This window comes from Dermochelys coriacea, chromosome 10 (genome assembly GCF_009764565.3).
Source record: "Dermochelys coriacea isolate rDerCor1 chromosome 10, rDerCor1.pri.v4, whole genome shotgun sequence".
Lineage (NCBI taxonomy): Eukaryota > Metazoa > Chordata > Testudines > Dermochelyidae > Dermochelys > Dermochelys coriacea.
The window spans coordinates 26,080,066-26,097,622 of NC_050077.1; the positions used below are offsets into that span (position 1 = coordinate 26,080,066).

General features: G+C 44.3%; 1 protein-coding gene across 2 annotated transcripts in view; it reads right to left on the reverse strand.

Annotated features, from left to right (window-relative positions):
* ABAT (4-aminobutyrate aminotransferase) overlaps positions 1 to 17,557 on the reverse strand; it is a 144,315-nt gene that overhangs the window by 96,600 nt on the left and 30,158 nt on the right. Inside the window, exon 1 of one of the 2 annotated variants that reach the window (XM_043494676.1) lies at positions 11,850 to 11,960. The exons of the other annotated variant lie outside the window; for it this stretch is intronic. The gene's annotated coding sequence lies outside the window, so the exon portion shown is untranslated. Of the gene's footprint in view, positions 1 to 11,849; positions 11,961 to 17,557 lie in introns of those variants that run through there. 2 annotated transcript variants of the gene reach the window in all.

Below are 17,557 nucleotides of genomic sequence, written 5' to 3' on the forward strand. Positions count from 1 at the left end.
GGTGCTCCGTACAATCATAATACCCACACAACCTACAAATATGGGGCAAACGTGAGGGGTCAGGTATGCCGTGCTCTTGAAGCTGTTGTAGCAGATGCGATCGTGACGATCCTTGTGGTCTGTTTTCCTTTATATCCAGCTCATCCATCATCTGTTGAGCTGCAATACCTTCCTTATATAACCACCGAATTATCTGGTCCTGCGTCAAGTTATCAAACTCTCCAGTTTTAGGCAAGTCAGTAATCCGAACTTGTCGGGGAGGGGCTGATGGCACAACCGCGGGCGGCAATCCTGACCCCCCTTGTAATGGGTTCTCTGGATTGCCCGATGACAATTCCCCCGACACAGGCTGATCCACGGCCATCGGTTCGCCCCGATCTGAGTCGTCATCTTTCAAGGGCAACGGTACCTCACTGGGGTCCAACGGCGCCAAAGGAATCATAGGCGTTGTTTTACCAAAAAAATCTTTCGCTCCTACCGTGAAGGCCCCTTTCGCTGATGATTCTAATGCCTCGCGTAAGGCAATACGCGCCCCTGCCTGAGCCGCTGCGGTGGTAACGGCTCGATGAACAGTCCGCCAGATAGGGCTCAAGGCAGCAGCTTCTTTATTTCCGACCCCCACAAAGTCCCACAGGTCTTCCCCCACTGTTTTCCACACCGAGGAGTCAAACACACTCTTTGCATTAACCAGGAAACCCCGTCGCTTTCCCCACCAAAGCAATTTTTGCAGAGCTTCTGGGGAAAATTTTTCTCCCTGGTTATTAAGCAGATTGCTTAAGACCTTAAACACGGCCTGCTCATCTGCTGATGCTGCCGCTCCCATTATGAGAGATATTCCCCGCCGCTCACCTTTCAGTGGGAGCTCCCCCAGCCTCAGTTGGGCGTCCCGGTTCCTCACCCGAACGGAGGACACCGGCAGCGGCGGTCCCGGCTATTTCTTCCTCTGTCCGTGGTATCAAATTCACAGAATTCTATCACGTCGGGGTCACCATTTGTTGCTGCTAGCAGGCTGGCTTACAGGACAACTGACACAGTTGCTGGTAAAAAGCACTTTATTTCCCTTCCCACAGCCATATATATACAGCACTTGTTTATTCCTTTTCTGTTGTTTATCACCCAATGTTCTCATCATTCTTATCTTTGGGTTCCATTATCTTGTGGTGGTAAAGACTCTCAGGTGCTGCTTATCTCATTAGTCCTTAGTTCAGCCAAAATTTAGTCCTCAGTCCAGCCAAAATCTTCTGGCCTTGTCCTTCAACTTGCCACCCGCAGCCCCGCCTCTTGTACTGTTATTTTCCATTACTTGGCACACATTTCTAAAACATCTGATACTCAGCATTTCCCACACCACCCACCAAGCAATCCATAGAAAGGTAACAAGACAGCCTTGGCAGAGTTAAGGTGTAACGATGCTGGTTCTGGTGGGACCCAACTGAGTGCACCAATTCAGGATAAACTGCTTAAAGCAGGGCAGTTACAGCCCAAGGCTAGGGTTTCTGTGCACACCAAGGCAAACCAAACCAGCCAGACAGAGAGGACGTTGGTCTCACCCCACCAGCTAACCATAAGTCACACAAGCAATTCCCTTAGGCACTCCAGTTTCCCAGTATCACCATCAGTGCCACTAGTTATGGGGACAAATGGTTATGAAAACCAATATCTCACTAAAAGAAAAGAGCTTCTCTCGATCCCAAATGACCAAGCCTCAGACCCAGGTCAATAATATACAAATCAGATCTTACCCATAAATCACACTGTTGCCAGTCCTTTAGAATCTAAAATCTAAAGGTTTATTCATAAAAGGAAAAAGATATAGATGAGAGATGGAATCAATTACATACAGTAATGGCAGAGTTCTTGGTTCAGGATAGCAGCAGTGAGAATAAACTGCAGGTTCAAATCAAGTCTCTGGAAGACATGCACAGCTGGGATGGGTATTTCGGTCCTTGGTTCAAAGCTTCAGTGTAGCAAAATTCCTCCAGAGGTATGAAGCAGGATTGAAGACCAGATGGAGGAGCTGCAGCAACTTTTTATATTCTCTTGCCATGTGGTCTTTCTTTCTTTGTTCCAAAGACAAGCTGTCCATCACATGGCATGGAAAAACCTCAGAGTTCTGTCCATAGGCATGTCCCTGCATACTTTGCTGAGTCGCAAGGCGTGTCTGCCTTCTCTCAATAGGTCAATTGTATAGCTGATGGTCCTTAATGGGCCGTCAAGCAGGCTAGGCAGAGCTGACACCAATTTGTCTGGAGTGTTCCCTAGAGGCATAGCACAAGTTTGAAATACACACAGTATAGAACCAATATTCATAACTTTAACTACAAAAATGACACGCATATAGACAGTATAATCATAACCAGCAAACCATAACCTTGTCTTAGACACCTCATTTGACCCACTTTATACAAGATTTGGTGCCACTACAGGACCTTGGTTGCAACAATGTTCTATATGGTCCCAGTTCAAGTCAATAACGTCACATAAGGTGACAGCCATTATTTGCAGAGAGAGTACACAAGTCGGGAAAAACACATGAAGGTAAAACGGCAGAAACTGGCAGTGAGAAAAGTTAAGCTACACACCCGTTACATTTGGCAACCAGATTTTTTTGGTGCCAACCAATTCCTAATTATGTGATTTTGGGTTTTTTGGGGTTGTTTTTCAGTCTCACAACTAAATCCATCGCAGTTTTAGAGTTCTGCACTTCAATGGCAAGTATATATCAAACAGAGTACCTCCAGGACTGACCATGAATAGACTACAATGCCAACTCAATGATCAGGATTCCTATTGCAACTGAGCCATGTTCAGTGGAAGGATTCCACTCAGTATGTGCTGGGCTCATGGTGTGACAGTCCACAGCCATCAGCATCTCAGAGAGAACAGGATTCCTCAAGGCCTCTCAGCATTAAGAAAGAGGGGGAGACACCTATCTGACAAAGTTTCCCAAGGAATAGTCAAAAAGCCAGCACAAAAAAGAACCACTAGAAGCAGAGTGTTCTACTTTGGATTGCACAGTTCACCAGAAGCATTATCATCAGCATCATTAATACTGTAATGAGCAATGACTATCACAGAATGGAAACATACATTCCCACAGGGTACATCCACATTGCACCTGGGAGCATACTTCCCAGCTGAGGCAGACAGACAGACAAATGCTAGTTCTACTTGAGTAGTGTCACTGGGGGTAGCACAGGCAGCAGCTTGGGCTAGTCCAGGGGTTCCAGGCAGGTTTGTACTCAGGCAGCCAGCCCAAGCTGCTGCCTTACTGCCATTTTAGCCATAGGTACATTTTGCACAGATATTTACTTTTGACTATTTGTTCCTCTAATAGTCTTAAAGGTTATCTGTAGAACAGGATATAATTGGGAACGTCACAATTGCATTTAGGGTGACCAGATGTCCCGATAAAATTGGGACTGTCCCGACTTTTAGGTCTTTGTCCTGCATCACAATGCCATTTGTCCCGATATTGCGGCTTTGGCCGCTCCGGCCTTTTTTTTTTTTGCTTCCCCCGTGTGTCGTGATATTTTCCCCGTTAAATCTGGTCACCCTAATTGCATTTGAGTTCTCAAGTACGTAGGTTGTCGTATTTACAAACAAGCCTGAGTTTTTGTTCTTCCTATGTGCTTATTCACTTTGATGTTATTGATCAAACACTCTTTCCCACCACCACCCTGCAAGATGTTTACCATTCAGAAAATAAGTGGGCCTGTTCTGCTCTTCACAGTCTAGACAGTGAGGAGCAGCAGCAGATTTGCCATGGTAGTGACACACAGGTGAACATAGCAACAGTAAGGACACAGTGACATGGAAGGGCTTTGCAGAGTGGCTGCTCACACCCAGTCTAGGTGCTCAGACATGGAAGCTGATCATACAAGTTAACTAAGCAGTGAAGACATATCCTAATGGATCACACCATTAGAAAAATCTCCCCCACAATATTCAGTCTAACCGTATGAAGGCTTTTGACCTGGTCAGCAGAAAAAGTCTTTTCCAACTGCTAGAGAGATGTGGTTGCACCGCATTCTCCTCAGTGTGATTCAATCCTTCCCCAGTGGCATGATGTCTACAGTTCAGTATTATGGTGACCAACCTGACAGCTTTGAAATCTGCAGTGGTGTCAAACAGTAATTTGTTTTGGCACCAACACTCTTCAGTACATTCTTCTCTCTGCTTCATCATGCTTTCTAACCTAGCACCAGGGATACATCACCATACCAGATCAGATGGAAACCTCTTCAACTTTAGGTTTCAGAGTAGCAGCCGTGTTAGTCTGTATTCGCAAAAAGAAAAGGAGTACTTGTGGCACCTTAGAGACTAATAAATTTGTTAGTCTCTAAGGTGCCACAAGTACTCCTTTTCTCTTTCTTCAACTTTACAACACTTAAGAGCAAAAAACAAAGTCAAAGTCCTGCTGATAGAACTTTTTTTCCACCAGTGACTCAGTGCTCATCACATACGCAGGAGTTCCAGCACCTTGGCAATAGCTTTGCTCTAGCTTGTGATGAATTTTGACTAACCATCACTCTAAAGACAGGTTTTCAGAGTAGCAGCCATGTTAGTCTGTATCCACAAAAAGAAAAGGAGTACTTGTGGCACCTTAAAGGCTAACAAATCACTCTAAAGAAGACAATGATTATGGCACAAGGTGTGTCAAATGCATCAGATGTTTTAATAGCTAGCTCCACACTAAAAGTTGTGCATAGGTTCTGCTATCCAGGATCAACTTTGGATAACTTATCTTTAGGTGACAAGCTTAATTCTTGCACTAGAAAGGCAGCTATCCCTTTTGGCCCACTGACCAAGTGCATGTGGGAAAACAGGAAACTAACATTGAACACCAAGATATGGGTCTATCAGACATGCACTCTGAGAATGCTGCTGCATGGTAGCGAGACCTAGACCTAGACCACTTACTTACAGGCACGAGAGAAGATTAATCACTTTCCACACTTGCTGTCTTTCTTGTATTCTAAATACCAAGTGCGAAGCCAGAGTTCCTGACACCAAAGTACTTGAGAAAGCAAAATTGCCAACTCTAATGTTTTCTCCAACTCAGACGTTTCTGTTGGCTTGATCATTCTGTTGGCTTGTACTGGATGGACACTGGATGCATTCCAAAGGATCTCTTTTATGGAGAACTTGCAGAAGATCCAAGGCCACTAGACCAAACTAGGCTTAGGTTCAAGGACGTTTGCAAGCAGGACTTGAAAAGTTTGAACATCAACACTGCAAGCTGGGAAGATGCAGTTAGCAACAGGCCACAATAGAAGGTTGTGCTGCACCAGGGAGTCAAAGAGGCTGAAGAGCGGTGTTTAAGAGAGAGGAAAACGAAGAAGGTATCAAGGGCTAGTAGCACACCAGTTTCATCCTCTGGTCCTGCAGTTTTTGCCTGCATTATTTATGGCAAGGACTGTTGCTTGAGAATTGGACTTTTTAGCCATTTGTGATGCTGCAGCATGACATGCAGTAACTGAACTGCTTTGGTGCTTACACCATCGTTTTTCGAGACGGACGGCCGCCATATAACCCATTGTATCACCCTGAACTATGCCTGGCTTTTGTTGGTGCTTATATTCTTCAAATACTTGGCAATAATTATGTCTCCACCATGCTTCTTATCTATTTAACCAGAATATTGTAGTAAAAATAGTAAAGATATGAAACTTCATTGAAATAAAATATGTGAGATGGGATTCCCAACAGAACAGTAAAACCAGTCACAAAATATCCTAAATATTCTAACCCACTGAGCTAATGAACTACTGCTTAAAGGAATGTTAGTGTGGAAATTTATACCATCTTTATGTCAACTAATGCCTCACTTATGGGGAGTGTCTTTTCAAACATACTAAGCAGAAAAGAAGGTAGCTATGCCATTGAAATCAATGAGGCAAGGCCTCCACTCTAAGGGCATGGCTACACTGGAAACTTCAAAGCGGTGTTGCGGGAGCGCTCCCATGGCAGCACTTTGAAGTGTGAGCATGGTCGCACGCAAGCACTGGGAGAGAGCTCTCCCAGCAATCCACCTCCACAAGGGGATTAGCTCAGAGCGCAGGGCTCCCAGCGCTCAGAGCCTGTCCACACTAGCGCTTTAAAGCACTCAGACTTGCTGTGCTCGGGGATGATTTTTCACACCCCTGAGCCAGCAAGTTAGAGCGCTATAAAATGTAAGTGTAGCCAAGCCCTAAGGCTTTGTGTAGACTAGGATTTAAAGGTGTGCTGTTTGACTGGTTTAAGTATCACAATCTAACACTTTAAGACTCATCCAGACAAGACAAGTTATACTTTAGCATATGTTTAGACAGCAAACCATCCACAATGGGGACCATCTTTTTGTTAAATGTTTATATAGCACAAGCATGCCTTAAGGCCTGCTGCAGTACAAATACCAAACAACAACAAGCCACCTAGTCAAGTTAAGGTCTAGTCTACATTCTAGGTTTCAACTTGGTCAGTTTAGCAAGTACAATTTACTTATCTTTAGAAGGTGCTCGATAGATTGAGCTAGTTAATATGATCTAACATCACATCTTTAATCCAAGTCTACATAAAGCCCAAGGGAGGGAAAAAGCCTGAAGCCTAAATTCAGACGTATTAACTTGAAGCCCTGAGTTATTCTGAGTGATAACACTTTGTGGGAGAGGCGAGGTGTAGTAACAGCTTTATCACAACGAATAAACAGAATGAACTGGAAAGAGGTAAATGCAGAAATACTGCAGAAGTGGAAGTAGTGTATTGGCTGTAGCATTAATCAAAAGAACACAGTCTGACTGGGTACCTGATCGGAACAGTTTGCTGGAATTATAAGAGCCTTGTGCAATATGGAAATTATAAACCAGGTTTTCATTTCATCATCTGATACCCCTTATCAACAATACACATACTTCTTTGATTATATTAGACTGAGAGTAAAGTATCCTGTGTCTGGATCAAATCATGTCTACTGGAACAAAGAAAATAGCCCAATTGAATACTAGTATTCAATTTTTCCTAACTGCTCAGAAGCCACTCAATAGAAGTTAGTGGTGCCTGGACTTTTGCTGGGAGTTTTAGTGAACCAGGTGTGTGTGCTGTGCAGAATCTGTATTTATGTGGGGGAAGAAAGGACCAAGAAACATCAAGGACTTGGGGGCAAGATGGAAATAGGGATGGTTAGGATGCAGGCTGGAGACCCAGAGACTGAGGGTCTAGAAGGAAGAAGTTGGTAGAGAGAGGACGTAGGCTTCATATAGTGTGTGTCAGCACAAGAATGCAGACTTAGCACTAATAATCCACTAAAGTAGTATACATAATGGAAATAAATAAGGGGCTGGAGGAATTGGCTGATGCGATTACAGAGCCATTGGCCATTATCTTTGAAAACTTGTGGCGATCCAGGGAGGTCCCGGATGATTCGAAAAAGGCAAATATAGTCCCCATCTTTAAAAAAGGGAAGGAGAACCCAGGGAACTACAGATTGATCAGTCTCACCTCAGTCCCTGGAAAAATCAGGGAGCAGATCCTCAAGGAAACCATTTTGAAGCACTTGGAGGAGAGGAAGGTGATCAGGAACAGTCAACATGGATTCACCAAGGGCTAGCCATGCCTGACCAACCTGATTGCCTTCTATGATGAGATAACTGGCTCTGTGGATATGGGGAAAGCAGTGGATGTGATCTCTTGACTTTAGCAAAGCTTTTAATACAGTCTCCCATAGTATTCTTGCCAGCAAGTTAAAAAAGTATGGATTGGATGGACTATAAGGTGGATAGAAAGCTGGCTAGATTGTCGGGCTCTAGGGGGAGTGATCAATGGCTCGATGTCTAGTTAGTAGCCGGTATCAAACGGAGTGCCCCATGGGTCTGTCCGGGGGCCAGTTTTGTTCAACATCTTTATTAACAAACTGGATGACAGGATAAGTTGCACCCCCAGCAAGTTCACAGATGACACTAAGATGGGGGGAGAAGTAGATACCCTGGAGGCTAAGGATAGGGTCCAGAGTGACCTAGACAAATTGGAGGATTGGGGCAAAAGAAATATGATGAGGTTCAACAAGGACAAGTGCAGAGTCCTGCACTTAGGACGGAAGAATCCCATGCACTGCTACAGGCTGGGGACGACTGGATAAGCAGCAGTTCTCTAGAAAAGGACCTGGGGATTACAGCGGACGAGAAGCTGGATACGAGTCAATGTGCCCTTATTGCCAAGAAAGCTAATGACATATTGGGTTGCATTAGCAGGAGCATTGCCAGCAGATCGAGGGAAGTGATTATTCCCCTCTATTTGGCACTGGCGAGCCCACATCTGGAGTACTGCATCCAGTTTTGGGTCCCCCACTACAGAAGGGTTGTGGACAAATTGGAGAGAGTCCAGTGGAGGGCAAGAAAATGATCAAGGTGCTGGGGGACACATAACTTATGAGGAGAGACTAGGGAACTGGGCTTGTTTAGTCTGCAGAAGAGAAGAGTGAGGGGGATTTAACAGCAGCCTTCAACTACGTGAAGGGGAGTTCCAAAGAGGATGAAGCTAGGCTGTTCTCAGTGGTGGCAGATGACAGAACAAGGAGCAAAGGTCTCAAATTGCAGTGGGGGAGGTCTAGGTTGGATATTAGGAAACACTATTACAATAGGAGGGTGGTGAAGCACTAGAATGGGTTACCTAAGGAGGTGGTGGAATCTCCATCCTTAGAGGTTTTTAAGGCCCAGCTTGACAAAGCCCTAGCTGGGATTATTTAGTTGGTGTTCGTCATGCTTTGAGCAGGGGGTTGGGACTAGATGACCTCCTGAGGTCTCTTCCTAATCTTCTATGGTTTCAGAGTAGCAGCCGTGTTAGTCTGTATTCGCAAAAAGAAAAGAAGTACTTGTGGCACCTTAGAGACTAACAAATTTATTAGAGCATAAGCTTTCGTGAGCTACAGCTCACTTCATCGGATGCATTTGGTGGAAAAAACAGAGGAGAGATTTATATACACACACACACACAGAGAACATGAAACAATGGGTTTATCATACACACTGTAAGGAGAGTGATCACTTAAGATAAGCCATCACCAACAGCAGGGGGGGGAAGGAAGGAAAAAGGACACTAAGCTATCTAAACTACTATATGCCACAAGGGGCCACAACAATGGTTCCCGTAACCCACCCAGCAATATTGTTAATCTATCCAACTATACTCTTAACCCAGCGGAAGAATCTGTCCTATCTCGGGGCCTCTCCTTTTGCCCCTCCACCCCCACGAACATGATACAGTTCTGTGGTGACCTAGAATCCTATTTTCGACGTCTCAGACTCAAGGAATATTTCCAACACACCTCTGACCAACATATTAACCCACAGAGACCTTCCTGCCAACACTACAAAAAGAAGGATTCTGGGTGGACTCCTCCTGAAGGTCGAAACAGCAGCCTGGATTTCTACATAGACTGCTTCCGCCGACGTGCACGAGCTGAAATTGTGGAAAAGCAGCATCGCTTACCCCATAACCTCAGCCATGCAGAACACAGTGCCATCCACAGCCTCAGAAACAACTCTGACATCATAATCAGAAAGGCTGACAAAGGAGGTGCTGTCGTCATCATGAATAGGTCAGAGTATGAACAAGAGGCTACTAGGCAGCTCTCCAACACCACTTTCTACAAGCCATTACCCTCTGATCCCACTGAGAGTTACCAAAAGAAACTACAGCATTTGCTCAAGAAACTCCCTGAAAAAGCACAAGAACAAATCCGCACAGACACACCCCTGGAGCCAGGACCTGGGGTATTCTATCTGCTACCCAAGATCCATAAACCTGGAAATCCTGGACACCCCATCATCTCAGGCATTGGCACCCTGACAGCAGGATTGTCTGGCTATGTAGACTCCCTCCTCAGGCCCTTCGTTACCAGCACTCCCAGCTATCTTCGAGACACCACCGATTTCCTGAGGAAACTACAGTCCATTGGTTATCTTCCTAAAAACACCATCCTAGCCACTATGGATGTAGAAGCCCTCTACACCAACATTCCACACAAAGATGGACTACAAGCCGTCAGGAACAGTATCCCCGATACTGTCACGGCTAACCTGGTGGCAGAACTTTGTGACTTTGTCCTGACCCATAACTATTTCACATTTGGTGACAATGTATACCTTCAAATCAGCGGCACTGCGATGGGTACCCGCATGGCCCCACAGTATGCCAACATTTTTATGGCTGACTTAGAACAACGCTTCCTCAGCTCTCGTTCCCTAATGCCCCTACTCTACTTGCGCTACATTGATGACATCTTCATCATATGGACCCATGGAAAAGAAGCTCTTGAGGAATTCCACCATGATTTCAACAATTTCCATCCCACCATCAACCTCAGCCTGGACCAGTCCACACAAGAGATCCACTTCCTGGACACTACGGTGCTAATAAGCGATGGTCACATAAACACCACCCTATATCGGAAACCTACTGACCGCTATTCCTACCTACATGCCTCTAGCTTTCATCCAGATCATACCACTCGATCCATTGTCTACAGCCAAGCGCTACGATATAACCGCATTTGCTCCAACCCCTCAGACAGAGACAAACACCTACAAGATCTCTATCATGCATTCCTACAACTACAGTACCCACCTGCTGAAGTGAAGGAACAGATTGACAGAGCCAGAAGAGTACCCAGAAGTCACCTACTACAGGACAGGCCCAACAAAGAAAACAACAGAACGCCACTAGCCATCATCTTCAGCCCCCAACTAAAACATCTCCAACGCATCATCAAGGATCTACAACCTATCCTGAAGGACGAGCCATCGCTCTCTCAGATCTTGGGAGACAGACCAGTCCTTGCTTACAGACAGCCCCCCAATCTGAAGCAAATACTCACCAGCAACCACACACCACACAACAGAACCACTAACCCAGGAACCTATCCTTGCAACAAAGCCCGTTGCCAACTCTGTCCACATATCTATTCAGGGGATACCATCATAGGGCCTAATCACAGCAGCCACACTATCAGAGGCTCGTTCACCTGCGCATCTACCAATGTGATATATGCCATTATGTGCCAGCAATGCCCCTCTGCCATGTACATTGGCCAAACTGGACAGTCTCTACGTAAAAGAATGAATGGACACAAATCAGACGTCAAGAATTATAACATTCAAAAACCAGTTGGAGAACACTTCAATCTCTCTGGTCACTCGATCACAGACCTAAGAGTGGCTATACTTCAACAAAAAAGCTTCAAAAACAGACTCCAACGAGAGACTGCTGAATTGGAATTAATTTGCAAACTGGATACAATTAACTTAGGCTTGAATAGAGACTGGGAATGGATGAGTCATTACACAAAGTAAAACTATTTCCCCATGGTATTTCTCCCTCCCACCCCACCCCCACTGTTCCTCTGATATTCTTGTTAACTGCTGGAATTAGCCTACCTGCTTGTCACCATGAAAGGTTTTCCTCCTTCCCCCCCCTGCTGTTGGTGATGGCTTATCTTAAGTGATCACTCTCCTTACAGTGTGTATGATAAACCCATTGTTTCATGTTCTCTGTGTGTGTGTATATATAAATCTCTCCTCTGTTTTTTCCACCAAATGCATCTGATGAAGTGAGCTGTAGCTCACGAAAGCTTATGCTCTAATAAATTTGTTAGTCTCTAAGGTGCCACAAGTACTTCTTTTCTTTTTAATCTTCTATGATTATCTAAATACATACATACGCACACACCTTCCAGCAACAAATTTGCTTCTTAGTAATTAAACCCTTCAATTTGTCATTTTGTAAAAAGCATTCAAAGTAAATTCTTAAAATCTTAACAAAATAGATATTGTAATCCCTCCAATATATACACACAAAAAGTTCATGACACTTACATTGCTTGGATGAAAATATGTAAGTTTAAATTGTACTTCCCTTTTATTCCCTTTAAAGCAAGCTACTGTTAACTACATTGTTGAGAAATAACATTGATGTCAGCTCCCTTCAGTAACTGCCAAAAGACCAAAGATCAATCAGAGAAAAAAATCTAGCAGCAACTCTGCAGTTCAACTGAGGAGAAAAAACAGCCATCTATTTGAAATATATCTAGCTCTTACAAATTGCCCGTGCTCAATCTAAACCCAGGGTGAGGTTGGGGAGAAAGATGGCCAATTCAGTTCAAAACAAAGCCACATGACTGCATAGACTGGTACCTGCTCTGTCACTTAACACATAGGTGTAGCATTTTAACTCACAACTGTATAAGCTCCAAAATTAACTCAATGAATGTTCTTGTCCAGAAATACAGTACTGATGGATCTAGAACTGGAATGTACTCATTTCAAATGAGCTGCTATCTTCCAAATACTGTATCTTCCTTATAACTGTGGGATTAAAAAATAGCATGCGTCTCTAAAGATTAGCTCTGTAACGCATCATTTGTGCTCTGTCTTATAATGCCACAGCTGTAATATCAGGGAACACAATTCCTACAAAATATCTAGTCTTATATTTGTTTCCTTGATATCCTGCACAGTGAGCATGCATGCATGAATGCATGTATGTGTATATAATTAGCAATCATAATGCACTGTAGTATCAGCTCCCGATGGTGCATTCATTCTCTGAACTGTGGAGTTAAAGAGAAATACATATGCGCACACAATAAAAGCAGTGACTATGTAGTAACAGTAACAAAAACCAAGAGCTGGCTGTCTTGCTAGATGCACTGAGAAACACAGCAGACTTGAATGCCACTGATGGGTTGCCATGGCAACAAGGGGGCAGGGGTAGAAACAAGAGGAAAGATGAACCAGTGTGCAGTAAAAGGCTGAGCTATTTCAGTTTTAAATCACTGTGACAGCACTTCAGCAGAGCTACTACATGGTTGCTGTGGTAACAAATAGGAGAAAAATCACAAAGGAAATCTGTAATTATTACAAGGGAGATAGTGACTTACCCAGTTCAGTAATCAGCACATTACAGTGATTCAAGCTGCCATGAACTCCTAACCACTATGGAATAATGCAGGATCATCAAGCCATACCTGCTGCAGTGCCACACCAGAATAAAATGCAAGCAAGGTCCAGTCTTGGTTGCTTCACACTATGTCTCAGCAAGAGAGTTTTCTAACAGCTCTAGGTAGCCAAGTCCAGCTGCTTTGCATTAATGAGCTTAGACACATGCAATGTTAGAAGGGAAGAAAACCATGGACCTGGATTCAAGAAGGAAGAGGAATTAAACTGTATACCATGCATGATTTAAACATCACTACACTGTTTTTTAATTCCCTCCTCAAGACCTCCTGTGATAAATGGCCAACTGATAACATCCAGACTTACTGCCAGTAGGAATACTGATACCTATAAGGAAGGGAACCCCCTTCTGCACAGAGCCAAAGGAGGTTGTTTCTCCCCTCTGCTTGGCCATGCAACCATTGCTTGGGACCTCAATTGCTCCTTGGTAGCAGCCAGGGAGGAAACACAGAGGGAGGCAGTATAGATCCCTGCTATGTTGTCTATGCCATGTGGAAGTCCAAATAATGAGCAAGACATGGTGACTTAGAAAAAGAATCAGCCTGTGCTCCACTCTAGGAACTCTGTGAAGGAGTATAGAAAAAGAAAAAGAAAAAGAAAAAGCAAGAAAAAGCAAAGAGTGGTGATATTACATCACAGGAGTAGCACGCCACTCTATCCCTCCACGGAAATCATTGGAAATTGATCAACCTTTTGTGCATACATGTATGTGTGCACTGTACATATGGATTTTCTTTAACATCACAAAATATTTAAGTGCACCACATCTAGTAACCCTTGACTACTTACTATGCAGTTGTCTTTGGCAATAATCTCTGTACTTTAAATACAAATCTTTATTTCACATATCCAGCAAGGCTTTTTTTTTTAAAAAAAAAAAAATCAAAAACAAATGTGTTAAAAAGAAAAAAAAGTGTCACAATGCATCCGATGAAGTGAGCTGTAGCTCACGAAAGCTTATGCTCTAATAAATTTGTTAGTCTCTAAGGTGCCACAAGTACTCCTTTTCTTTTTGCAAAATTTTATTATAAGCTAAATTGTTCACTGATGGATAATCCTAGTGATTATGCACATTTTGGTTCAGTATGTCTTATTTGTTCAACATGTATGGAATTATGAAGTCTAAACTGGTTGCAGGTCTGATGTGTTCTTCTGACCTTTGGACAGAGCCAAGGAAACGCCAAAAACCCTTGGGCTGAAGCTCTAGTGATAGTAGGCTTTCAGTAGATAGTAGAAGATCTTTGGGGTTCTTATCACCTTCCATGTGAACTACAGGCCACACGGCCAAATAGTAGACACATTCCACATGAAGACTATTAATCAGAACAATAAGTCTTGGAATACAAGGGAAGTTCCAGATAACTGGAGGAAAGCCAACACTGTGCCAATTTGTAAAAAGGTTAAACAGGATGTAAGCAGAGTTTGAATGAGCTCTCTCATGACATCTTGTTATGAGCAGGAGGAAGAGGCTTCAGGAGCAGATCGTATTTGCATAGACATGCTCAGTCACACTGCAGATGGAGTTGCTTTGCTGAAATGATCCATTGTGACTGGTTTTGTGTTATAACTCACTCTAATTGCAGGGGCAATTAAATGTTATCCTTACCGTACGAGTAAATGGCAGCAAAACTGTGTTTAGAATGCCCTGATTGAAGGGGTTACTAACCTAAACTGAACCTCAGTTGCTATGCAGGAGAAAGGGATGCCAAATCCCAGTGAAGATGAGAGTGAGTGGGGACAGATGTTCTACCTGGTGATGTGGGCTCTGCCTCAAGAATCCTAGGTGCCTTTTGACCTGCTCCTCCCTAGTATTTAATGACAGAGCTGATGAGACTCAATTGAGAGTCCTTGTTTCCAGTGGTGATTTCTAGAATTGACATCACTGCAGAGCAGGTCTAGGAGCTAAGCCTTAGACCAGAGGCGGGCAAACTTTTTGGCCGAGGGCCACATCGGGTTTCCAAAATTGTATGGAGAGCTGGTTAGGGGAGGCTGTGCCTCCCCAAACAGCCAGGCATGGCCTGGCCCCTGACTCCTATCCGACCCTGCCCCTGCTTCTCGCTCCCTGACGGCCCCCTTGGGACTCCTGCCCCATCCAAACCTCCCTTTTCCCTGTCCTGTGACGGCTCCCCCGGGACTCCTGCCCCATCCACCACCCCCTGCTCGCCCCCAGAGCCCCCCACCCCTGACTGCCTCTTACCGCCCATCCAACCCTGCCTCTCCTTCCTGACTCCCCCCCACCCCCCAAGACCCCTGCCCCATCCAACCCCCGTTCCTTGCCCTCTGACCGCCTCGACCCCTATCCACACCCCCGGCCCCTGATCACCCCATCAAACTCCCCTGCCCTCTATCCAACCCCCCACCCCCACTCACTGCCCCCTTACCACGCTGCCTGGAGCACTGTGCAGCACAGAGCATCGGGTCAGTCCAAGCTCTGCAGCTATGCTGCCTCAGGAGCTCGCAGCCCCCCTGCCCAGAGCATTGCGCTGGCAGCGCAATGAGCTGAGGCTGTGCGGGAGGGGGAACAGCAGGGGAAAGGCCAGGGGCTAGCCTCCCGGGCCAGGAGCTCAGGGGCCAGACAGAAGGGTCCCGCAGGCCGGATGTGGCCGGTAGTTTGCCCATCTCTGCCTTAGACCATAGGTGGGGCACAGTGAAAGACAACACAGAGACTGAACTGACTGTGAGGTTCCCCACTACCTGCTGAAATCACTAAAAACTGGATTAAATGGTGGAACCTCATTGGTGATGTTGTGGGAGCAGCAAGTGGCAACAGAGAAACAATAGAAGCAGAAGGAGCAGCAGAGGCTTTGCTCAGTGCCTCCCCCCACCTCGCACACCCCAAGGGTGGGAGGTACACTCTTAACACACCTCAGAGTCTTTTGCTAATCAAGGACAGCCATCTGAGAGTGAGATACAGCAGAAAGATAGGAGAGTAATGTGGTAAAAGGACATTTGTTCATCAGACTTTTTCTCAACAAGGTGGGAAACTGAGACAAAGGACCCCGCGTGCTTATGTTTGCATGCTTTTGAATGTGGTTGTGCTGTTTTCCCAAATTAATGCTTGGCTCCCTTTCTCTTTTAATAAAAAGTTTTCTTTTGTTACACAGAGTGTCAGTGCATGCGAGTGGGGAAGTATTGCCTCTTAGAGGTTCCCAAGAGTGGCATTCAATTTTCCCAGATTACCGGGTGGGGGCTTAAACAGGTTCTGTTTTGTTTTGTTAAGAGGAATCCCTACATATTGAACCCAGCCCTGGCTGCTGCCGACTTCACCTGGCAGAAGGGTTACAGGGATGATCCAGGTAATTATAGGCCTATCCGTGTGACATCATTCCAGGCAAGATAATGGAGCGGCTCATATGGCACTCAATTAAGAATTAAAGGAGGGTAATATAATTAATGCAAATCAACATGGGTTTATGGAAAATAGATCCTGTCAAACTAACTTGATTTATTTTTATGCTATAATAAGTCAGGTTGATAAAGGTAATAGTGTTGATGTAATATACTTAGACTTCTGGAAGGTGTTTAGCTTGCTACCGTATAACATTTTGATTAAAAACTAGAGTGATATAAAATTAACATGGCACATAATAAAAGGATTAAAAACTGGCTAACAGGTCTCATAATATCATTGTAAATGGTGAATCATCATCAAGTGGGTGTGTTTCCAATGGAATTCCAGAGAGATGAATTCTTGGCATTACACTATTTAATATTTTTATCAATGACCTGAAAGAAAACAAACTAATCACTGATAAAGTATGCAAGTAACACAAAAATTGCACGAGTGGTAAATAATGAAGACACAGGTCTCTGATACAGAGTGGATTGGATTACTTGGTAAACTGGGTGCAAGCAAAAAATGTGTGTTTTAACACTGTAAACGTAAACATATATATCTAGGAACAAAGAATATACTAACAAGATGGAGGAGATTACCCTCAGAAGCAGTGAATCTGAAAACGATTTTGGGGTTGTGATGGATAGTCAGCTGAACACGAGTTCCCAGTGCGACACTGGTCAAAAGGATGCATAACCACGGGAATCTCAAGCAGGTGTAGAGAGGCTATGTTACCTCTGTATTTGGCAGTGGTGCAACTGCTGCTGGAATACTGTGTCCAGTTCTGTTGCCCACAATTCAAGAAGGATGCTGATAAATTGGAAAGGGTTCAGAGAAGAAGCCACAAGAATGATTAAAGGATTAGAAAAGATGCCTTATAATGGTAGACTCAGGGGCTCAATCTATTTATCTTAAAGGGAAGGTTAATGCAGGACTTGATTACAGTCTACAACTAACTGCGTGGGGAACAAATATTTGATAACAGGCTTCTCAATCTAGCAGAGAAAGGTAAGACATGATCCAATCACTGGAAGTTCAAGCTAGACAAATTCAGACCGGTAATAACATCTAAATTTTTAACAGTGAGGGTAATTAACTATTGGAACAACTTACCAAGGGTCATGGCAGCTTCTCCATCACTGGCAATTTTAAAATCAAGATTGGATATTTTTCTAAAAGATCTACTCTAGGAATTATTTTGAGGATGTTCTCTAGCCTGTGTTATACAGGT